Source organism: Aegilops tauschii, chromosome 6, assembly GCF_002575655.3.
Source record: "Aegilops tauschii subsp. strangulata cultivar AL8/78 chromosome 6, Aet v6.0, whole genome shotgun sequence".
In the NCBI taxonomy this organism is placed as follows: Eukaryota; Viridiplantae; Streptophyta; class Magnoliopsida; order Poales; family Poaceae; genus Aegilops; species Aegilops tauschii.
Window position 1 is genome coordinate 445,864,963 of NC_053040.3, and position 25,416 is coordinate 445,890,378.

Genomic DNA, 25,416 nt, shown 5'->3' on the forward strand with positions numbered 1-25,416 from the left:
TATAGCGGCATATTTCGACTATGAAATATGGCAGATGGATGTCAAAACGGCTTTCCTTGATGGAAATTTAACCGAGGATGTGTATATGACACAACCTGAGGGTTTTGTCGATCCAAAGAAGTCTAGCATGGTATGCAAGCTTCAGAGATCCACTTATGGATTAAGGCAAGCATCTCGGAATTGGAACATTCGTTTTAATGAAACTGTCAAAGAGTTTGGCTTCATAAAGAATGACTGTGATCATTGTGTATTCAAGAAGGTCAGTGGGAGCTCAGTTGCATTTCTGATCTTATATGTGGATGACATATTATTGATTGGAAATGATGTTCAAATGCTTGAATCTGTCAAGGACTCATTGAAAAATAGTTTTTCTATGAAGGACTTGGGAGAAGCAGCTTACATTTTGGGGATCAAGATCTATAGAGATAGACCGAGAAGGCTTATAGGATTAAGCCAGAGTGCGTATATTGACAAGGTGTTGAAGCGGTTCAACATGCAAGATGCCAAGAAAGGTTTCTTGCCCATGTCACATGGCATTAGTCTTAGCAAGACTCAGAGTCCTATGACTCCTGATGAGCGAAGACGCATGGATGGGATTCTGTATGCTTCGGTTGTTGGGTCCATCATGTATGCTATGGTATGTACTCGTCCCGATGTTAGTTTTGCTCTTAGCGTGGTGGGCAGATACCAGGCTGATCCAGTGTAGAGTCACTAGACATCGGTTAAGAATATCCTTAAGTACTTGAGAAGGACTAAGGATATGTTCCTGGTTTATGGAGGTGAGGATGAGCTCGTTGTAAATAGTTACACCGATGCTAGTTTCCAAACAGATAGGGATGATAGTCGATCGCAATCTGGGTTTGTGTTCATTCTGAACGGAGGAGCAGTGAGCTGGAGGAGCTCCAAGCAAGATACGGTAGCTGATTCTACAACAGAGGCCGAGTACATTGCGGCTTCTGAAGCTGCAAAAGAAGGTGTTTGGGTGAAGAATTTTATTTCTGATCTTGGTGTGGTTGAGGGCGCGTCTAATCCATTGGACCTCTATTGTGATAATAGTGGTGCCATTGCGCAAGTCAAGGAACCACGGAACCATCATAAAACCCAACACATACTCAGGCGTTTTAACCTTATTCGCGACATTGTCAAAAGAGGTGATGTAAACATATGCAAGGTACACACGGATGCAAATGTTGCTGATCCATTGACGAAGCCTCTCCCACGTCCGAAGCATGAGGCGCACATGAGCTCCATGGGCATACGATGCCTAAATGATTGACTCTAGTGCAAGTGGGAGACTGTTGGAGATATGCCCTAGAGGCAATCATGTGATGATGTTATTTCCATATGTATTCATGAGTCCTTTGTATTGTCATTGAACATCATCAATGGTATGTATCAATAAGTATGTGACTTGTTTGTGGAACTATGTATTGTATGATGATTGTTTTAATGGTCCCTAGTTGATAAGGTTATGCGGACACATATCCCTTACTAGTATACGACTCGGTTGATGACTATGTTTCACACGTCATGTGCATGGAGATGCTAAACCGATAGTATGGGCTCGGGGATGGAGATCACTGAGCCGGACAGACCCACTTTGAGACGCAGCGAGATATAGTCATCTGTTAGTCTCAAGTGCAATGTCTATGCCATGTCCTAGACCTGAGGTCCTCGCATGTTCTCGGGATGAGGATCGACTCACTTAGGGTCTATCAAACGCTACTCCATAACTGGGTAGTTATAAAGGTAGCTTTCAGGTGAGTCGTGAGACATGCCGCGAGACATGGTTGACCAAGATGGAATTTGTCCCTCCTATTTGGAGAGATATTCTCTGGGCCCTCTCGAGTGATCAGATTCGGAAAGCATGGCCATGTGACTTGGGTTAAGTGTTAACCCAGTTCAGGAATCTGTATCATGGTTTCGAGAAGAGAGGTCGACCTAACACAAGGGTGACAAGTACTCGCCTTGAGCTCGACAACAAATATCGTGAGGCAAAAGGAATGTTGCATATGCCACATTGTTGAGGTTCGTCAAACGACTTTACGCCCACATGGGAGTTGGCACGTTCTGCTAGGAGTCGCTACCAACTATCGACTCTGGTCATGTCCATGTGTACGTGAACCTATAGGGTCACACACTTAAGGGGCTTCAGCCCATTCGGATTGGATCTGAGTGGAAAATGGATGTGGACTCCTAGTGGGCTCAAGTGTTGAGCCCACCTCGGAGGTCTATATAAAGGGGAGTGGGCACACCACTTAGGGTTGATCGGATTGAACCCTGGTTAGCCACCGCCACTCCCCATGCCCATGCCGTGCGACCGGACCTAGCAGTCCGCCGCTCGACGCTGCTCCCTGTACGTGTGGATACCTTGGAGGCATCGCATCTGCGGTGCTTGGACGAACCGTTCAAGGGAACCGCGAGGTGCCGTTCGCGGGAGATCACCGTTCACGGGTCTTCGCTGTTCGCGGGAGATCGGCAACGCGAGGAGGAGACGGCCCGGGAGATCGGCTACACGCATCACCAACTCTACTTCCGCTGTGGTGACTGCGCGTCTAGTGGTAAACCCGATTCCGTGATCTATTTCCAGCAGCATGATCTTGGGTGCGCAGTAGAAATTTTTTGGCGCTAGCGTAGCGTACCGCGTGTTCTAACACCGAAGAATACGGCCTGAGGCGCCCAGCCAAGAGCTACCCGAAACACAGACTGCTACCTCAATTCGATGAGGAAGCACCAGAGCACACATCTCCCTCGCGTAATGCGGAACGACCACCAGGTGGTCGTGACAGGGCGGCCTACCGGCCACCCCGCGGCCGGGATAAAGCGACAACTCAGGCCAAACAACAGCCTGCCCCACCGCCTCGTAAAAATAGAGACGGAAGATTTCGGGGTCACACGTACGACCTCCGGCAGATCCTGGACGATAGAGCAGGACATACAAGATCGATCTACGGATCACGAGGGCGTGCCTCGAGGAACGACGACGGCTACCTATTCGGACATGATAAACCTAACCACACCCGGGCCGAATACCGCAGACGGACTCCATCAGAGCTACGCCACAACGCGGCCCGATATAGAGGCGCCGCACACCCTCTCTGCTTCATAGATGAAGTACTGGATCATGAATTCCCCGAGGGGTTCAAGCCTGTCAACATTGAATGATACGGCGGCACAACCAATCCCGCAGTATGGATCGAGGATTTCATTCTCCATATCCATATGGCTCGAGGAGATGACCTCCACGCCATCAAATACCTCCCATTAAAGCTCAAAGGGCCAGCTCGGGACTGGTTAAATAGCCTGCCTGAGAATTCCATCGGCAGCTGGGAAGACTTGGAAGAGGCTTTCCTTGATAACTTCCAAGGAACTTATGTCCGGCCACTGGACGCCGATGACTTAAGCCACATAGTTCAACAACCGGGAGAATCAGCCAGAAAATTCTGGACTAGGTTCCTAACCAAAAAGAACAAGATCGTTGACTGTCCGGATGCCGAGGCCCTAGCAGCCTTCAAACACAGCATCCGTGACGAGTGGCTAGCACGCCACCTCGGCCAAGAAAAGCTGAAGTCTATGGCAGCCCTCACGGCACTCATGACCCGCTTTTGTGCGGGTGAGGACAGCTGGCTGGCTCATAGTAAAAACACAGCCAGCGAGGCAAGCCCCACTGAAGCCAAGAACATCACCGGAAAGCTCTGGCGCAATAGACACAAACGCCGAAGCAATGGCGACAACACCGATGACACCGCAGTCAACGCCGGATTCAGTGGCTCCAAGTCCGGCCAACGAAAGAAGCCCTACAAAAGAAACAGTGAAGGACCTTCCAGCCTGGACCGCATACTCGACCGTCTGTGCCAAATTCACGGCACCCCAGATAAGCAAGCCAATCATACCAACATGGATTGTTGGGTCTTCAAGCAGGCCGGCAAGTTATATGCCGAAAAGAAAGAAAAGGGATCACAAACTGAGGACGAGGACGAAGAGCCCGGACAGCCGAACACTGGGGGGGTAGAAGAAATTTCCCCCTCAAGTAAAAACGGTGAACATGATATACGCTACACACATCCCCAAAAGGGAGCGTAAGCGAGCACTTAGGGACGTCTACGCGGTAGAGCCAGCCGCCCCAAAATTCAATTCATGGTCATCATCCCCGATCACCTTCGATCCTCGGGATCACCCAACTAGTATCCACCATGGCGGTTCGGCCGCACTAGTCCTCGACCCAATTATTGACGGGTTTCACCTAACACGAGTCCTGATGGACGGCGGTAGCAGCCTCAACCTGCTTTATCAGGACACAGTGCGGAAGATGGGCATTAACCCCTCGCGAATCAAGCCAACAAATACTACCTTTAAAGGAGTCATACCAGGCGTAGCGGGCCACTGTACGGGCTCAATCACGCTGGAGGTAGTCTTCGGTTCTCTGGACAACTTCCAAAGCGAAGAGTTAATCTTCGATATCGTCCCCTTCCGGAGCGGCTATCACGCACTGCTCGGACGAACCGCGTTTGCTAGATTCAACGCAGTGCCACACTATGCTTATCTCAAGCTCAAGATGTCCGGTCCACGCGGCATCCTAACAGTCAATGACAATACGGAACGCTCCCTCCGAACAGAGGAGCACACCGCCGCCCTAGCAGCAGAACTACAGAGCGGCCTTCTCAAGCAGCACCATAGTACGGCTGTCGAGCCCTCGGACATCATTAAGAGGTTCCGGACTTCACTGCAACAGGACGGCGCGGCTCGTCAAGAGCTCGACTAGCAATTCAGCCTCCGTCCCAGTCCCAATGAGGTAGTGGCATTCATACCACGCGTACACAATTACGCACTCAAAATTCCATGGACATCGACGGAGGCACAAGATAACCCGGGGTCCACAGTTCGGCCAGACAGATCCCGGACACACGTACTTTTACTTTTTTCTTGTTTCAGGTTCCTTTTTCCGCAGGCCTCATCGTGAGTCCTTTAGAAAGATTGGCATACAACGGAGGCAAGCAGCACAGGTGTGTAGGGTAACCTCTATACGTTCTTCTTAACGGTATTCATACTTATTTCTCAGGACCCGCACGCTGCGCCCCACTGATTCCGTCATGTCAAAAAGCCTGGATACTTCTCGCACCATCTGCACAAGATACGCCTTGACGTATCCATCCAGTTATAATAAAAATGGTTCGTGGCCCAGTTTCTGTGGATTTCGCTCCTTACTTCGTTTTATTTCGATCTGCTTATTTGCTGCATCGATACCCTTTTGTACGTTTCACATTCGCCAGGGGCTACTTGTCGCCCCACAATACGGCGGCAAAGTCCGAACACTTCTTATATATAAGTTCGGCACCCCGAATTTGGCATTATATGCATTGGCTCTGAATCATGTCTTTGGTCAATAGTTGGGTTGCCCGGCTCCTGTGCTTGCTACCCTACGTTCCACTCTATCGGCTAGGATAGTAAAGGGAGAACTACTGCGATTGTGCCCTGGCCTTGACCGGATGAGCACCTCAGTAGAGAAAGCCGAAAACTGACTGTCATGATAGGGTGAGAGCCGGTCAGCTGTTCGAGGGTTACAAAATCGTTGGAGATTTTTTCCGCGTCATGCGAAGGATCGGCACTTCCCGATCAGATGCTGACAGCACCCTGGCTTGGACCAGGGGCTGCGCACTTGCTTAATTATAAAACTCCTATGGCTAAGTGAGGGCGTTTAAGCCGTACAGTCTGATTGCCTTGTTCATTGAGCTAAACAACTCTTCCAAAGGACCATATAATTGGATCAAGATTGTTTAGGATCCATCCCGAACACCTCCGTACTACCTACGCGAGGGCAGAAGCCGACGACTGGCCAACCCTCTGATTACAAATAACACGGCCGCACAGGAGGGAACAATTCAAAGCATAATAAAACTACTTTACAAAAACCGGCTTTGTTCTCATAATACAAGGCAAAGGCAACATGAATACATTTATTCAAATACAATGTCCTGCAAACATTGCGCCGCTACAAGTCGAGACCCTCTACGACATCCGTGAAATATTGCTCGGGTGTGCGGTGCTCCTTGCCCTCCGGCGGCCCGCTGGCAACTTCAACAGCGTTCATCTTCGCCCATCACATCTTGCAGTGAGCGAAGGCCATACGGGCACCTTCAATACAGGCGGAGCGCTTGATGACGTCCAGCCGAGGACATGCGTTCACCATCCACCTCACGAGTCCGAAGTAACTGCCAGGCATAGCTTCGGCTGGCCATAGCCGGATTGTCAAATCCTTCATGGCTAATTCGGCCACCTTGTGCAGCTCCACCAGCTGTTTCAGCTGATCGGTGAAGGACACGGGAGGCTCTGACACCGCATATTGCGACCAGAAGAGCTTCTCCGTGGAACCCCCTCCTTCGGCTCGATAGAACTCCACGGCGTCCGATACACTGCGTGGTAGATCAGCAAAAGCCCCTGGGGAACTCCGAACCCGGGTTAGTAAAAGCTACTGCTTCTCCGCATACTTGCTTTGCATCTTAAAAGCCTTACCCGCTATGATCTTCTTGGCCTCCTAGATCTCCTGGAGGGTGGCCTGGGCCTCATCTCGAGCTGTCTCCTCGCTCTGACGAGCCTTAGTGAGCTCGGCCCCTTGAGCCGATGCATCATTCTCCAAGGTCTCACATTTGTTAACGGCATCCTGGAGCTCCTGCTGGACTTCTTTGACCTGGGCCTCTAGCTTCTTACGGGCGGCTTGCTGCTAGACAGCCTGCTCCTCGGCCTCACCCAGGGCCTTCCTCAGGGCCTCGACCTCGTTCACGGCTTCTGCACGTATCACAATACCGCTGTCAATATACAGCGCTTATCCTTTCCCGAACATACATCAAGTCGTTACTCACCTTGCTGCTCCTGGAACCGAACCTTAACCTCGCCGAGCTCGTTCTCGGTCCGCTCCAGCCTCCGCTTCAGTTCGGAGACCTCGGCAGCATGCGAAGTCGCGGCCAACAGGGACGCCTGCTTATCGATACATATCTAGTCAGCCTCTTATAATTAAGGATTGATCCCCTGTCCGGTTCTTCTCGCCGAACACCGGACAACGTCTCAGGGGCTACGGACTATACGGGTTTTTTCTCTTTCTCACCTCGAAACCTGTTAACAGGCTGCTGCAGGCTTCGTTCAGTCCGCTCTTGGCGGACTGAACCTTCTCGATCACCGCACCCATAAGGACACGGTGCTCGTCCACGACGGAGGCGCTTCGTAGCGCCCCCATCAGGTCATCCGGCGCTCCTGGATGGACAGGAGCCACCGGTGGAGGCGGCGCACCCCCTCCTTCAAAGGGGGCTACTTGCCCGACTCCGGAGCCATATGGGTCTCCTGAATCGTATTCAGCTGAGGGCCGAACTGGATACGGCCCTCTCCGCCAGTCTCCATGGGGATTGGCTCCCCCATGTGTCCAGCAGTGGAGGTCCCGCCTTGTGGCGCCTCCCGGATAACGTCCTGGGCTCCTCCCCGGTTCGGAGTGGTCGTCCGGGACAGCAATTCGGCGTCGTCCCTGGCCCCAGGGGAGTAAGCGGGCGGTGGCGACATGCTCGGCATCTCCGACGGAGCCAATGAACCTCCAGATGAGGATCGCTGGATAAGGTCACGGGCCGAACTGCAATAGTATAGTTAAACTATGTCAAAGATAAATGGAGAGAAAGGGTCGGATGTGCGCATGAGCAAGCCACGTCACCTACGATGCTGCCTAGGGCTTAGTATGGGGGCGTCGTTCCGGACTACTGTCGAAATCCCACGCGGTGTTGACCGCTTGGACGCCTTTCCCCTTCTTGGGCGTCTCCGCCTCCAGACGCGCCGAAGCCGCCATCTTCTTCTTATTCTCCTCGGGGGAGGGTTGTTTTCCTCCTCCTCCTCCACCTCTTCCTCGTCATTGTCCTCAGGGACAGAGGAATGAGCTTCGTCGTCTTCGGACGTCACGTCCGGAGTGCCCTTGCGACGGGGGCCACTCTTGCCCCCCTTGGCCTTCTTCTCCGGCGCCTTATATGGCGCCGACACCAGCATCTTCGCCAAGCGCGGGATGACAGGTTCTTCGGGCAGCGGAGCTGGACACGGGATCCGCCTCGCCCTCTCCATCCAGTCCTGAAAGAGCAATAATAAAAGCTTAGATATCATCCTCGAAACATTTAAGTCGGGGATACGTTAGAAAAAAAATACCTCGCTGGCGGGGTGTTTACAATCGTGACCACGGTCTGAGTCTGTGGCTGGTGGCTTCTTGTTGCCCTTAAAGAGCAACTTCCAGGCCCCTTCGTGAGAAGTCTCGAAGAGCCTTTTCATGGTCTGATGCTTCTTCGAATTGAACTCCCACAAAGGGCGGCTTCGACGCTGGCACAGAAGAATCTGGCGGACCAGCATCACCTGGATGACGTTAACGAGCTTGACGTTCTTGGTCACCATGCTTTGAACGCGCGTCTGCAGCGCTATTAGCTCGTCAGGTGAACACCAGTCCGGACTCTTCTCGACCCAGGAGGTGAGTCGCATGGGAGCACCGGAGCGGAATTCGGCAGCCACGGCCCAGGTGGTGGCGCAACGTTCTGTGATGTAGAACCATTGCTTCTGCCATTCCTTTACTGTCTCCACAAAGGTGCCTTTGGGCCAGGAGACGTTGGATAGCTTGCTCACCATGGCTCCTCCGCACTCCGCGTGCTGGCCATCCACCACCTTCGGCTTCACGTTGAAGACTTTGAGCCACAGCCCGAAGTGGGGATGGATGCGGAGGAAGGCCTCGCACACGATGATAAACGCCGAGATGTTGAGGAAGGAATTCGGGGACAGATCATGGAAATCTATCCCGTAATAATACATCATCCCGCGGAAAAAGGGTGGAGTGCAAACCCTAGCCCGCGGAATAAATGGGGGATGAATACTACCCTCTCAGTGGGCTCCGGCGTGGGGACAATTTGTCCCTCGGCCGGCAGGCGGTGGGCGATCTCCTTCGCCAAATATCCGGCCACCTGGAGCTTAGTAATGTCCTCCTCCTTGATAGAGGAGACCATCCACTTGCCCTGACCACCGGATCCGGACATGGTTGCTTGAGTGGAAAGGAGATGAGAACTTGGGCGCTGGAGCTTGAGATCGGAGGGGCAGAGACGGAGAAAGAGCGTAAGAAGAGGAAGGAGGAATCCTTATCCCCTTATAAAGGCAGCAAATATTAAATGCCTCCTCACTCGCCTTAGGATTCGCCTGTTCCCAAGGGCTGTATAAACGGCACGGTTGAGTTACCCATGCCCGCATTGATGAGAATCCCGCAATAAGGGGACACGATCTCTGTTTCGAAACGTGGGATGGCAGAAGAAAAATGATTCGAAATTATGACCGGGCAGATGCGATGTCGTGTGGAAAATAAGCTGTCAACAGATTAGATTCGTGCAAATATTATACTCTCTGCGGTTGTGTGTGGTGTGTGTCACAAGTCCGAATATATCTACTACATCCGAAGACTATTCCGGAGTTCGGAAGGAGGGAACCCGCCTTGCAATGCCGAAGACAATCTGCGCACCGGACTCCTCGTCATTGAAGCCAGGTTCAGGGGCTACTGAGGGAGTCCTGGACTGAGGGGTCCTCGGGCGTCCGGCATGTTATTCATTGGGCCGGACTGATGGGCTGTGAAGATACGAAGGCTGAAGACTATACCCGTGTCTAGATTGGACTTTCCTTGGCGTGGAAGGCAAGCTAGGCCACCAACTGTGAAGATTCCTTCTTATGTAACCGACTCCATGTAACCCTAGATCTCTCCAGTGTCTATATAAACCGGAGAGCATAGTCCGGATAGGGGACATTCATTACCATATTCACATAGGCTAGACTTCTAGGGTTTAGCCATTACGATCTCGTGGTAGATCAACTCTTGTAACACTCATATTCATCAAGATCAATCAAGCAGGAAGTAGGGTATTACCTCCATAGAGAGGGCCCGAACCTGGGTAAACATTGTGTCCCCCGTCTCCTGTTACCATCGATCCTAGACGCACAGTTCGGGACCCCCTACCCGAGATCCGCCGGTTTTGACACCGACACCTGTCTTTCTACTTCCTTGCGCTGATATGTGGGGCATCCGGCAACGGGGTCCACATGCCATATGCACCAAATTAGAGTGCACAACTGCACGGTAGACACACCCCGGTCGTAGCGCCGCATTAATGCCCAATGAGCCGTCAAATCACAAAAACCCCCACCTTTCCAGCTTTAGCAGTAAGCTGGACGGATGAAGCGGCAATATTTCACTCGACCTGAATCCCTTCTCCCTTGTCTGCTTGTTCAGAGAAAACCCCCGCTCGGCAATTGCATAGCGTTTTCTCATGGATAACCTGGTACGAATTCTTCATCCATCCCCGATAAATCCAAGTCCCTTGGTCGCGGGTACTCCTAGGATGGCAGCCGCCGCCGTTGATGCATTTTTCTTCCTACTGAATCCAGTGTGTTTCATTTGCAGTGCCCAAACTACGAGGACCCTACAGGTTTCCGCGCCCTCGGCGAGACGCCACACTTGTTCCTTCTCATCCTAACACATGATTTTAAAACGCGCACAATATGTTCCTAGAATCCTCTTTTCTATCCGGGAGGGTGGGGTTTTTTGAACATGATGTCGACTAATTTGGAAATTTGGATTGCTATATTTGGATAAAAGGTACTAGTACCATGGTCAACACTGACGTGAAGGAGGAAAGTATTTCTAGATTTGGATATAGGGAATACATTGTGTTCTCATATTATTTTTCCTGCAGTGCATTCCTTGCTCTGCCAGAACACATGTACACAAGATGCTCCGCCTTGCCATAACTGAATACACCAGTTTAATGGTAACAGTGAAGACAAGCCATGAATATAAGTTTCGAGTTGGGTTCATGAACCAAGAAGATCGCTGCTTTTTTTATGGCCGAACTTGGATAAACTTTCTCAAGTGTTACGGACTGAAAGTTGGCGCACGAATGTTGATGGAAATAGCAGAACCTGGTCTCATCTTCACTGCGATCTTCCACCCCGACGTCGTTCCAATTGTTCATCCATGTTAGTTTTGTATCTGGTTCTTGCTTGTTGCCTCGATTACTTCTTAATCCACCTATTCTGTCTAACTGATCACAATTTAACTTTAGAAGTAGCAACGAATCTCTCACGAAGATGCTACTTCTAACTAATATTTTTTTATAATTGGTGGCACGTGTAGGTTTTTTTAGAGTTAAGCAGGCTTCTCGTTTGTTATTCTGTAACAACTCGGCTGTTACTGATGGCACTAAGGTTGACTGGGACGACATCCACAAGTTCCTACACTTTATTCATCGTCTTGAGGTCCTTGTGGGGCGTTTCAATGGTGGAAGGCCACGTGGGATATGTGTGCCACAGCTGCACTCATTGAACAGGTCCAACTGTGTCGAGAAACTTATGGTACGATCTATTTTCTGTTATATATGTTGTTCATAAACTATTGCTTATACACAGTTTTACAGTTGTGATCTTCTTGAAACAGAAACTGCCCAGTTCTATTGTTCCTATACAAATGCCTGACCATGGTCGGGTCAGACTTGCGCTTGGTCACAACATGATGTTTATGTCGACCTACTCCATTCCCCTTGGAGGTGAAAAGATACTTATTCATGGGTGGTCTCAAATAATGAAGGCCCGTCCATCTTGGAGAATAGGACAAAAAATTATGTTCCTGCTTTTTCATGGATCTAAAGCGAATATCCTGTTTATTGACCACATTGCGAGATGAAGCCGCTTTCAGAAGGTTGTGGATGCGTGGGGTGGCGCCTAGGCCTTGTCCTGGGGCTTGGCGGCCTCACCCTTGGTTAACTGTAGGCAAAGTAGCACTGTTTGAGGCGTGCTTTGTACGGTTGAACCTATATAAGTACTCATACTGTTTTCAGCTATGGTTGTTAAGTTCCCCTGCTGGTTTCAATCAAGGTTGTTAAATACTCCTGCTGCTTTTACAGTCTGTCGTGCTTCTTCAGTCCTGTCTTCCTCCAGCCGCCAAAACCAAACCAGCGCCGGCGGGGCCGCCTGCTTCCGCCTCCCACGGCTGGATGCACCTCAGCGCACGCATCGCCGCCCCACCGTCTCCTAAATCGTTAACGCCGACGTCCGAGGCCTCGCCATTGTCCTGCGCGCGCTTTGGTGCGCTCGCCGAAGCGCCGCCCTCTCGCGTTGTCAACATGGTCAACAAACAACAGGAATCGGCAGAAGTACGTGGAGAGGATGACATTAGGGCCCACCATGTCAGCGTATGGAAAAATAAAATGCTTCCTCCTAGTGTTTTCTGACATCTGGGACCCACGACATTGTGAGCGTATAGAGTCAATAGACAAGAGAACAGCACAAGATCGGCTGACACCTGGGACGCAGCAGCTCGAGCAGTAATTTTTTTTGTTATTGTTGAGACGGAGCAGGGTTTGAACTGGAATGTGGCCCGTCTAGCCCAGGTTTTATATTTTATGTTCACCATGTGACCAGCCCAGCTATTTTTTTCTTTGTGAAAATGAGCCCAGTTTATTTTTCTGAAGAATACCCAATCCAGGCCTACTTATTTTTCTACGCCCTGATGGGCTGCAACTCTTTCAAGACGCCTACAAATCTTGAAAGTAATATGAAATGGGTTGTAAATATAAAAACAGATGACAAATTGGCAATTACTTTATAATTTCTGAATTTTTTCACATTTTCAGATTCCTATTTCATTGAGCATTAACCTAATTTAAATATATCTTCAAAGTACTTTAAATCTGGCTCGACATTTTGGTATTAAAAATAGTTTAGAACCCACAGAAATATGTGAAATTGGCCCTGGCCAACCAAAAAAAGTACTGCAATAAATTGCATAAGAAGTCGCAATGAGCTATATATAAATTATTAAAAAAAAGAATGGTCTGACTTATGGGCCTATTAAGATGACGCGTATGCAAGATTTTTTTAGTTATTATATACGTCAACAAACGATTCTAGCAGACGTAACCGTTGGATGTCAATCCAACGGCCGTCGTGTTTCTTCAATCTCTGATCTTCTTGCTCCAGCCGCCAAATCCAGCGCCGGCGGGACCGCCTGCTCCCGCCCCCCGTGCAGGCCTCACCGCCCCTACTACTCCCACTGCTGGCCAGGGCATCCCTCTACTCACCCACACCCCCTGTTATTCTACGGCGACGGAGCCTCACACCGCAGCCGAACCAGTGAACCCTCGTACTCCTCTCCGCGTGGGCATCCACTGTCGCGTCTTCCCCGGCTTCGCGTCGTCCCCTTCCTAGGCCTCGTCGTCGTCCACCGCCCTGGTGCTCTCGGCGCGGCATGGTCAACGTGGTCAAGGAACGACTTCCATCGGAAGAGTACTGTCGTGGAGAGGCTGACAGCTGGGTCCACGGCAGCCGCAAGGAAGTGCCTCCTTATTACGCGGAAAATAATTATTCCTCCACCTGACAGCAGGGACCCACCGGACGGGCCACCGTATTTGGCGGAAAAAATGTTTCCCCCCTGACTGCTGGGACCCGTCGTACGAGCCACCGTATTTCGTGAAAAAAACGTTCCCCCCGCTGTCAGCTCGGACCCACCGGAAGTGCCTCCTTATTACGCACAAAAAAATAAATACTTGGTGGGAGGCTGACTTGTGGGCCTACTAAGTTGACGGGGACGGAGTGCTTTGTTAATTTAGTCAATATGAACGATTCTAGCTCCAGTGACCGTAAGATGTCCATCCAACGCCCGTAGTGCTTCTTCAACCTCTGGTCTTATTGCTCCAGCCGCCCAAAGCAGCGCCGGTCGTGCCGCATGCTCCTACCTCCCATGGCCGGCTGTGCTGCCGCGGAGGCCTCACCGCCCCCTACTATTCCCACCGCTGGCCAGGCCCTGCGGCGACGGCAACCTCACACCGCAGCCGAACCAGTGAACCCTCGTACTCCTCTCCGCGCGGGTTTTCACTGCCGCGTCTTCCCCGGCTCCGCGTCGTCCCCTTCCTAGGCCTCGCCGTCGTCCACCGCCCTGGTGCTCTTGGCGCGGCGTGATCAACGTGGTCAAGGAACGACTTCCATCGGAAGAGTACTGTACGTGGAGAGGCTGACAGCTGGGTCCACGGCCGCAGCAAGGAAGTGCCTCCTTATTACGCGCAAAATAATTATTCCTCCACCTGACAGCGGGGACCCACCGGACGGGCCACCGTATTTCGCGAAAAAAATGTTTCTCCCTGACTGCTGGGACCCACCAGCTACATCTTCGCATGCAAGGAAGTGCGTCCGGGCAAAAAAACGATTCGTCCCCCTGACTGCTGGGACCCACCAGCTACATCTTCGCAGGCAAGGAAGTGCCTGACAGTCGGGACCTACCTGGTCGAAGCGTACGTAGCGTTGTCATTCTGGTCGCGAACGTATACGTACATACTGGTCGATGTAGAGGCGCGCACGTGTCGTAGTAGAGGCGCCCACGTAGCATGTACACGTACGTACAGCGGCCAGGGTGCAAGAAAGTAAATACGGCCACGTATGTACATACGGGCGGGGTCTCGAACGCCTACTCGCGCGTACGTACGGCCAGGGCTCGTGTACATGGCTGGGTCGGAACGGAGAAACAACGCCGTCGTCGTGTTCATGGGGAGGCAACGGAATGCGTCGTGTTCATCGGGAGGCAACGGAACACGTGGGAGCCAACCGGCTTGGACGGAACAGCCGATGGAAACGAGGCCTGGCGTACCGCAGAACGAAGGAAACGGCCTTGTGTTCGACTGGCCACGTTCGAAACGGGATCCTGTTCATCGGGAGGGGTCTGGCGTACTGCAAACGGAGGAAACGGACTTGTGTTGGAGCGCTACGGTCGAAACGGGGGTCCTGTTCATCGGGAGGGGTGTGGCGTACCGCAAAACAGGACTCCACGGGATACTGTTCATCTTCACCGTCGACCTCCTCCAGCCTCCACCTGCGACTGTTCATCCACGGGCTCCTGTTCATCCAGCCTCCACCGTGCGCTACTCCACCGGCTACTGTTCAACCAGCCCTCTCCACGGGCTCCTGTTCAACCACCCCTCCACGGGCTACTGTTCATCCTGCCCTCCACCGTCTACTGTTCATCCTGCCCTCCATGGGGTGGTCCTGTTCATCCTGCCCTCCACGGGGTCCTGTTCATCCAGCCCCAACCGGCTCGATCGATCGGGGTCCTGTTCATCCAGAGGCATCACCACGGGGTCCTGTTCATCCACCCCCACCGGGAACTGTTTATCCAAACCCCCCAGCAACGCTCACTGTTCATCCAGAGGCAGCATCGATCGGCTTCAGTTAGCAGCATTAGCGAAGGAATCGCTCGATCGGGTTCAATTAACAGCCATCGATCGATCGCTCGGGTTCAGTAAAGCGTAGCCTGCAGTGCAATCGATCAGGTTCAGTTAGAGCCCAACGCCTCGCTCGGGTTTAGTTAGAGCCCAACGCCTCGCACCCACACGCGTGCGTGTACGAGAGAAACGCGCATCGCTCGGCCCCGACCACTCACCGTAACCGGGAACACCCCGATATTTTCCTCGCCCTCGCTTCTACAACGGTTTTTTCCGTCATGGATGGCCCAAAGAATGTCATGCAGCTGCGTCTCCGGCCCGCCCAGAACGAAAAACCCATTTTCTGTCATGATTTTTTGTCATAGAAATAGGACCCCACCACATCTATGATGATACCGTGTTTTGTCACAATTATTGTCATAGAAGTGTCATAAGTATGACATAAATTTTTTTCGTTCGGCCCAAAATGTCACGGATGTGTCTCTTTTTTGTAGTGAGAACACGGGATCAACACATCTCCATGGGATTTTAGAAGAAAAAATACGTGAATGCATCCTTCATATTGCATTCAGACACTTCCTGGTAGCAATAGCGAGTGAACAGCAAATCGAAAGCACTTCATCATGAAGAAATATTTTCTTGGCTCTGTTTCTCTATAATGAAGTTTACCGAATATTATGTGACAAACAAACCTTAGCTTTTCCTAAATGCAAGGTGTTACCTATGTTAAAGTCACATGTTCGCAAATGTGACCGATTACAAATTGTGCATGCTCTTATAAGTGAGAACTCCTTAAGTTTTTGTTTACAAGTGTTTCACTTGATATTTTAAGTGGTTGCTAAAACGTAATTTTACAAAGGCCAACCTGTTCAAAGCACTCATGGTTATAAACGTGACTTTGCATCAAATCGCCATTGGCGCAATGGGTCATCTAATACCAGTAAGACCAAAAGGAATTAATAATGGTAAATCAGAGTTGACATGTAGTTTTGAATATTATCAGAACATGCTTGACATGGAAGCAAAGAGAACATATGCATTTTGCGTTGCTGGCTTGTCAAGAGCCGATTGTTTTTCGGCTTTTGCCAAAATAAAAATTATGAGATCAGTCAAGCAAGAACATGCCAACTAGGTAATTAGGGACAGAGTGAGTGAAATCTGAAAGAGGCGTAGCTCAATTTGATGGCAACAAAAAATTCTGACGGAAGACATCAGACTCGTATAATAGTTCAAATATATAAGCTGGACATCTATAGCTTAACAAGCAATGAGCACACTAATCCTGATGATATTTGCGGTTGATATCAAGGTATAGGTTCAATTAACGAGGGCGGACAATAGCTAATCCGTATAGCAGTGGCGAAGCTAGCACAAGATTATCGGTTGGACAAATAGCAAAATATGGATTTCTAAAGGGGCAAAAGTCTCTATTTTTTTCAATATATGCTACCACACAAAAAAATCTTCACAAAAGATCCCAGGGCTGGGGCGGGGGGGGGGGGGGGGGGGGGGGCACGGCCCAGACATACACATAGCTTCGCCGGTGCCGTATAGGTTCAAATATCATCATGGGATCAGAAATCTGCCAACAATGCATCCATTTATTACAAATTGATCACAACTGGCATCTTGCTCAAATCAGTAGAACTCCAAGCACCAAGACGAACCCCTGTGGCCAGCCGCCCTGGACTCCCGAGAAGCGCTGATCGTGGCTGCTGCTAGGCAGCTGGGGGAACTCGTCTGGGGGCGGCATCGCGCACTCCCTATCGTCGAAGTAAATCTTCCTCGGCAGCGCCCACCCAGCAGAGAAGATGAACTCATGGCCCTTTCTCAGCAGGACCTCCGTCTGCACATTGCCGCCCTGCGGAAATATCTTGTTTAAGTTTGGGAACCCCCATAAGAGGCTCGTGTCATATGCAAATTCCAGATGTTAGTCTTGCAAGAATTGAGAATACTCCAAATGATAAATGAGTTATGGTATGTATGTATGTATGTAGGTTTGCAAATTCAATGCACATATAGAAACATGAGACCATATACTATTTTCTCTTTTGACCATGTAAGGCAGTAGGAAAGGCTAGCTCCTACTGACATAGTATGGTCATATGTACCCATCTTAACAGAGCTCATGGATGAAAGGTGGAAGAACATTTACATGGGTACAAATAGAACCAAATTCCTAGACCTGTACAACTAGACCACCCAACCAGGCAACAATTAGACCCAGAAACCCAGCCATTGGTGAAGGTAATAGTGTCACAAAAAAGGTAAACAATAGATTTAACTAGACTAGTAATTAAGGGAGCCCTATGAGCTAGCAATGAGAAGTATTGCTTAGAGCAAGTCTATAAGGTACAATCAATGGGCTGTAAGAATTAAACAATTATATTTCTACTGAGTTGGATGAGAGAGAAGTGAGGCGGACTGTAGATTAACAGCCGACTGTAGCATGGGCTATAAGAAACATTGTGAGAGTGTAATGTGGGTCATGCATTAATAATGTAGTACTTCTTAGCAACCAGCTATTATATGTGTTGACTATTAGGTTGGCTATATGTGATGTGACGACTTCATATAGCTGGTAGTTGACTATACTATTAACCATGCTCTTGGAGCAAGTACAATAGAAGGTTTATAGCCAGTTTAAATGGCAATTGTCTATGTTGAGGAGAGAGACATGAAAAAATAAGGGGAGTGGGATCTCATGCAAGAGCCTAGTTATACGCGTGCTCCTAGACATATCAATTAATGCAAAGAAAGAGATACAGAGACCATGAGAAAAGGTACTAATCCTAGAGCATCTAGGGCCGGCATCCCCAAATCCTCCCCAAACGTCCGCGGACGCGACCATTCATTGACCAGATAGGAGAAAGAAGAAGAAAATGACCCAATCGGACCCCTCATATCATCCCTATATGTCTGGGTTGTCTATGAACCCTCATATTAAGGATAAATGTAGGGAGGATATGAGGGCTCGCGGACGCACCCGGGCGCGGCCGGTCAGTCTGCCATGTAGGACGTGGCCCACCTCAGACCACCTTTTTTCTTTCTTTATTCTTTTTTTTCATTCTCTCTCTTCATCTCCACTAATCACATGCAAGTGACCAAAGATATGAGGAAGAAAATGAGGAGTCTGACTGCATGGACGGACAAATAAGGGCTCAAAATAGCGCATCCGTGGGCGTTTAGGGGTCAGATTTGATAAGTCTGGTTGTAGATGCTTTTATAGCTAACATTGTTGCGTGACTATAAATGATGGCTATTGATGATATAGCCAGCGACGTGGCTTACGGGCTGCGCCGGTGTCTCACTTGTTTGGATCGCCGGTCATATCCATCACGACCACAACCACCCCCGCATGAGCCTCCTCGGGCGCATGCTCTTCGTCCTCAACATGTTTCTTTGCGGCCTTTGCGAGTTTCTTTTTGTCGACGGGTACCTTAATATGGAGGGTCGATAGAGGCTAGCAGATAAGCTCTTGTTGCTATATTAATCGTTGTATATTTACCCGGCCCGTCCGGATAAATTTGCTCACTTTGCAACTAATGCAGTTTAAATTTGCTCCGATGTTACAAGAAGGTTGTCCAATATAACAACTTATATTTCTTTTTATTCAAAGAATATTTAATTTGTACAAACACCTCAGTATTTGCTTCAAGCACGATTCAAATCTGCTTCAAGCTAACAATATGCGGCAGAATATGCACCGTCGATCAAAAAATTTGTTTCTAGCGCTAATGAAATTGGTCTCCATTGAGAAATATTTGTTCTGTGTGCCACAATACTTCTCCTATGTGCCACAATAATATTTGCTCCCGCCTGGGAAAAATATGTTTCTAGTGCTACTGAAATTTGCTTATATTACCGGTAAAAAAAAAGAATTTTACTCATATGACTTTGGGAAACTTGTGCCGATGTAACCGTTTATTTGTTTTCTACTAGCCAATTTATAAAACAAATTTACAACAATAATATTTTCAGTTCCGCGTAGGTATTGTCGCAAAACATCTCTACATTAGGAGCATACGATATAAATCAAGAAAGCATGATTGAAAACAAGTGTAGGCATACTTAATTGAATTCACAAATTTATATGCTTGCGACAATACTATGCCGCACCGCCCCTACGGTCTAGTCCCAGTCCCTCCCAGCTTTTTCTTCATCCGTTGTGTTTGACCTAGCCCGATGACTTCCTTTTGTCTCACAAATCTGCCGGTGTCCACACCGCGAGCCACAAGAATGTGGTGAGGAGCAGTGAGGCTAGCGCCATCGACGAAACAACGCCCTTGACCTTCAATGGTCGAGTGTCTGTCGTGCTAGTTTGCTTGCAAAATGGTGATGGACCATTGGGCACTGAGGTTCTGAATTTTCATGCTGCATGCCATGCCCATCATTGAGGACCTTGACATGCTCACCACCGGCCAAATTATGATATTCCGCTCTCATTAGCCCTCCAAAAAATTTGGAAGCATGAGTTGTTTGATTTGGATAGATACATGACGCCTAAGAAATAATACGAAGCATGCAAATGAAGCAAATTGAACACAATGTAGAAGCACAAGTGTGACGCAGCAAGTTGTACGCAGTGAAGAAGCATAACTGTGATGCGTATGAAGCAAATTGTGCACCATGAAGAAGAACATGTATGAGACAAATGAATCAAGAAAATTGGATCCATTGTATTTATGTAATCTCAGCGTGTATGTATAACTGTATGCATACATACATACTATATGTATACAATTATGATTCATTTACATCCGGCGTTGCTGTCAAGCTCAGGGGATTCTTCGGTCTTGATTGTAATTTTCTTTATTTGTTGGTTTTCCTTTGTGCAAATGCTAGTGTTCTACCGTCTTTTTCAGTTTTGTCAGGTATATGTGTAGTGGCTTGTACTATGATCCTTATGATATAAATGAAACATGTATTACCATGCGTAAAAATGCCGTTTGCTATTCCATCTGTCCCAAGATAAGGCACATCTTTAGATTTTGCAATTATGACATTTTTTTGACAATCAATATCATGATATATTTATAGTACTCCCTCCGTCCTAGTTCGCAAGGCAAAGTTTTCAAATATCTTGGCCCAAGGTGAATTTCCATTGGCTCTGATTTTCCACGTAAAAAACCGCCCGATCGCTGCATGCAGCGCCAATCTCGCGCTCCTTCCTCTGCCCCGCGCGCTGTTTCCGCCTCGCGCGCTCCTTCCTTCTTCGGCGCGATATTTTCCCCTTAAATTTTGCTATCGCGCCCAGATTTCTTTCCTAAACCAGAGATTTGATTCCGCGCGCAAGGATTTCGTTCCAAACTCAAACGAAAGCAGCGCCCAGATTTCTTTATATAGCCATGGACTTACGGAGACGAACAGCCCAGTCTAGCGCCAATCTCATCTCCTCTCCTCCTCGATTTCATGGCGTCGGACGGGGGAGACGAGGGACATCGTCGTCCGCCGCCTCTTGGCCTCCGAGGCCTGACTCGCGCTGCCTTCCTTCCTCGTTCCGGCGATGGCGGCAGCCTTCCTCCACTTCGTACTCGTCATGGCGGCGACCTTCCTCCACTCGGTCTTGCAGGTCGAGGACCACTGCCGTCGTTCTCCATTGGAACGGCTGCCTCTACACCGGTGTCCAGCCCCAGCGTCGGAGGGAGACGCCGCGTCGGTCTGTCGCGCCCACCTCGACCTCCTTCTCCAAATCAGGCAGGCTCGTCGAACTAGGCCACCTCGCTGGGCGGGAGCGGCAGTGCAAGCGCCGCCGGAAGGACGTCCTCCTACGTCAGCTTGAACATCATGAACGGCTCCATCTGCGTCGGACCAAATTCGTCCGTATTCTGCACGAGAGGTACGTAGTCCTTCTTGCCTAATCAGGATATGCTGTCTCGTTCGACGATTGCATCAGGAAACTGCCTGCGAGTCGCTGCTGCGGGATGTTTGCCTCCACTGATCTCCTTCCTTGTAGCTGTTTACTGTTTTGCTATTGTTTTAGTTCTTTCTATGTTGTTTCGTTCTGAACTATCTTTCAGTTTGGGGAGTCAGGTTCTGTGAGCCGTGTAATGTACGTACGTAGATCTTAGCTCTCCATCGATTGTGTGAAGTGAAGAATAAAAGGCCTTCGTCAGCCACAGCATGAGAGACGCTATGTTTTGTTAGGAATAATTTGTTCTGTGACTGTGATATCCTTGCATACTCAAGTGTACAAATGATTTGTTCTATGTAGACAGTACCAGTGAGTTTGCTGCATCTACTAACGGCAGAGAAGGCGGCTGGCGTGGCGCTGGATATAATCCAAATTTTGAGAACGCTGACGAGTATCCTCCACGCCCGGAACATGTAGAAGCACCTTCTGCAAAAGAGATTGATTTGAGTAGGTTTTTCATCTCCAACTCAACCATGATTTGTTTTCAGTTTTGTTTAGTAGCAGCATATTTGGTTTGTGCTTATGATTTGTTTTCATGTGTGTAGATGCTTTGGCTAACAAGAATAACAGAGAACAGTACACTGTCGAAGACAAGCGTAATATTTACGCTATGCTGCTTGCTCGAAATGGATAGCGTGGAAGGTTAAAGAAGGGGGTTTTGGATTCTGTTGTACGTGATGGAAATTGTTCTCGGAGGTGCGTGAGTAGGATTTGGAAAGAAACGAAGACAGGAGGTGGCGTTAACTCTATCAAGAACAATTTGAAGTTAAAAACGGGAAGGAAGAAAATGAGTTTGGATATTGAGGCATTAGAAGCCATTCCACCTGGTGAGAGGACCACAATTCGACAAGTTGCTGCTGGACTTAACATGTCCAAAAGCACAGTTCACCGTAGGTATGAAAAAAAAGCATTAGTTCTTACATTTCGATGATGACCGAAATCATGATCAACTTTTCTTGTTTGTCTAGGTTGAAGGAGAAGGTAATGAGACGAGTTTCAAATGAACTGAAACCTTCATTAACTGAAGCCAACAAGAAGGCACGTGTGGCGTATTGCCTTGAGAATTTGGAGCCAAGTTCATTGGAGGACAATCCCACTTTTAAAGCTAGTTTTAACAAGGTTCATTTGGATGAGAAGATCTTCTACCGTACAAGGAAGACACAGAAAATGTACTTGAGTCATAGAGAGGAAGCACCAAAAAGAGAATGCAAACATAAAAACCACATCCAGCAGATCATGTTCTTGTCGGCTATGGCAAGGCCAAGGTATGATTCTCAAGGAAATTGTGTGTTTGATGGAAAAATAGGTGTGTGGGCATTTGTTGATTGGGTGCAAGCTCAAAAGAAGAGTGCTAACAGGTAAACTACCATGATGTTTTTCTAAGCATGATCTACATCAAGTGTGAAATTCGTTTGCTAAAGTAACATATTTTTTTCTTTCAATGTAGAGGCAGAGGAGAATGGGAGCTCAAGCCTTCATCTTCGGTGGATAGGAACAAAAGTAGGGAGTACATTGTGCAGTATGTACTGCCTGCTATAAAGGAAAAATGGCCTGAGAGTGATAGATGAAACACCGTGTACATTCAGCAAGACAATGCAAGAACTCATGTTTTAGCAAATGGTCCCATTTTTGCAATGGAAGCGGCAAAGGGAGGTTGGGATATCAGAATTGTAAATCAACCACCAAATTCACCTGACTGTAACATACTTGATCTTGGGTGGTTTGCCTCCATTCAATCTATGTTCCATAGGAAAATGCCCAAAACCCTTCCAGAGATTGTTCAGAAGGTAGCACTCCATTTTAGCTATGCAACTTCTTAATATTTGTGCACAGCGACCTAACTTCATGTTTTTTCAATTGTTCCACAGGTTAATGAAAGCCTTGCTCAGTACCCACATCGTAAGCTTAATAGAATCTGGTTAAGCCATCAAGCTTGTATGAGGGAAATTATTAAGCACAAGGGGTCGATGCACTATGATACACCTCACATGAAGAAAAAAACATTAGAGAGGCTAGGTCTACTGTCGGTCCGTCTGACGGTTGATAAAGATTATGTTGACGCTGCCATTGAGTATTTGAACTCACCTTAGGAGGAATGAGTGTTTTAGTTTATCACTGGAACAGTTGCACTTTGTTGTTTAATCGCAGCAACAAAACTCATGTGATCACAAGAATTGGTCGTGCTCACTATACAATGCCCGCCCATGACTGCACATTCTCAAAGCATGGTGTACAAATGTTGTGGTCATTTTAGATGAGTACGTGAGACAAGTATACAAATATTGTGATCAATTTTTTACTAGCAGCATCTTTGGTTTAAGTTTTTGTTTCATAATTCGAAAATAAATTCCATGATTCCATGATTCACATCAAGATTCATAATTCGAAAATAAATTCCACTGCAACAAGATCATGATTCATAAAACACACACCATCTTCACACATCAAGAGACATGGCTATTTCTTCCTCAACATAAACCCTAATTCATCTCGGTGTCAGCCACAAATGCATTCTCATCTTCGGCAACTGCAGTGGTGTTGCGACCGCAACGAGAACACACACCATCTTCACCTACTCCGACAATCGTCGCGCAGTCCTTGCACCAGTAGTCGTCATAGAGAAGTGGATATCCACACACATCACAAGGTACCACGTCCATTGGCACCGGCAAGGAGCAAGCTAGACAACGGAATATCGAAGAATCACCTCGAACACCACAGTTACGGCACATTGCCGGGAACAAGCATCCATCACATGAAGATTCCAACGTAGTCCTCCGTCCAATCGCAAGATTGGTGTTGCGAATGTACCTTGCCCTAACCGAGAACCTTGAATCACCAGCTCCGACATTCGTTCCACGATCTACTTTCTGAAAAAGATCTTGAATGGTTGTGTAAATCCTCTCAAATTCATCCTCAAGTTCTTCCACCTCGCCTTGTGTGACTTCCACCTCGCCATCTGCCTCCTCCATCTCGGCATCTGCCTCCTCTACCTCGGCATCTACCTCCCCCACCTCGGCACCGACCTCCTCCATGCCCTCCACGTCCATGATAGTTGGGGGGAGATGAGGCAATGAACTGAATGTGTGGGAAGAGGAGGAACATGCGTTGCCATTTTATACAAGTTTCGGCATGCAAAACAGTAACCGTTTCACACTGCATTGTGGAAGAGGAAGATGAGAGGAAGTACTACAACACGCATTAGAATTGTGGTGCATGCAGCGTGGGAAGAGGAGTAAGTTTTGTGGTGCATGCAGATTTAGTGGAGTGGTTTCCCACGGTGAAAGAGGAGTGGATCAGCTTTTGCATGCAAACATTGATGGACTACTAGTGCCAAATTGAATACAAATGTGCTTAGGGGGTGGAAGATTTTGGGACAAATAGTTTTTGGGATTTTGCCTTGCGAACTGGGACGGAGGGAGTAGTGAATTGTACATGGTAGAGATACATGAGCTGACTACAATGATTACAAAATAAATTCTAAAAGAAACGAGCAAATCTTCGAGATCTTCAAACTCTTTCCTCTTTCATGAGACAATCTTGTACTTTCTGGAGACAGTCTTAGGAAAATAACAAAGGGTATCAAACCACATACCTATAAATGCCAACGAGGGTTCTCCCATAGTTTTTTGAGCCGCTGCGATGCACGCACACAACCATTAAAGTAATCAACCAACATCGGCAAGAGTACCAACACAGTTATTCCATGGACAAAAAACGAACAACCAGATCGTCTTCGTTGGGAGCCGAGAGTAGGAATCACCATTGTTGAGGACGTAGCAGCCGGAACAGATATTACAAGGACAATCCTCCTCACAGCGACCATGAGAAAAAAAAAATCCAAAACTGACATGGCGGAAACAAGATCTGAAGGACCATACCTAGACAAATTTAATCTTCCAACACCCCTATTGATATCGGAAGGAAATCTCGTCATCGAACGGATGGACAAAGACTACTTATTGTAGACGATGCCATCTCCCAACAAAAAGATGACAACTACCAGAACCCTAAACTAATCTAATAAAAACACTACTATTGTTCATAACTACACTCATAGAACGGGTTACCCACTCCTCCCAACACCAGCGACGGCGAGGCCAGCCGAAGGAGGGGAAACCGAACTACGGTGGAGGCGGAAGTGGTGGTGGCGGCTAGGTATTTTCGGGAGAACCTCTCATGGAGATGGCGACTCTTCGGTCAATCAGGATATAATGCTGGCAAGACGTGCGTCTGCAGTTATGATAGTTAGTC

General features: G+C 48.5%; 1 pseudogene; it reads left to right on the top strand.

Moving 5' to 3' along the window:
* Positions 1-21,391: 21,391 nt before the first annotated feature.
* On the top strand, positions 21,392-23,857 carry LOC141025419 (uncharacterized; annotated as a pseudogene).
* The last annotated feature ends 1,559 nt before the right edge of the window (positions 23,858-25,416 follow it).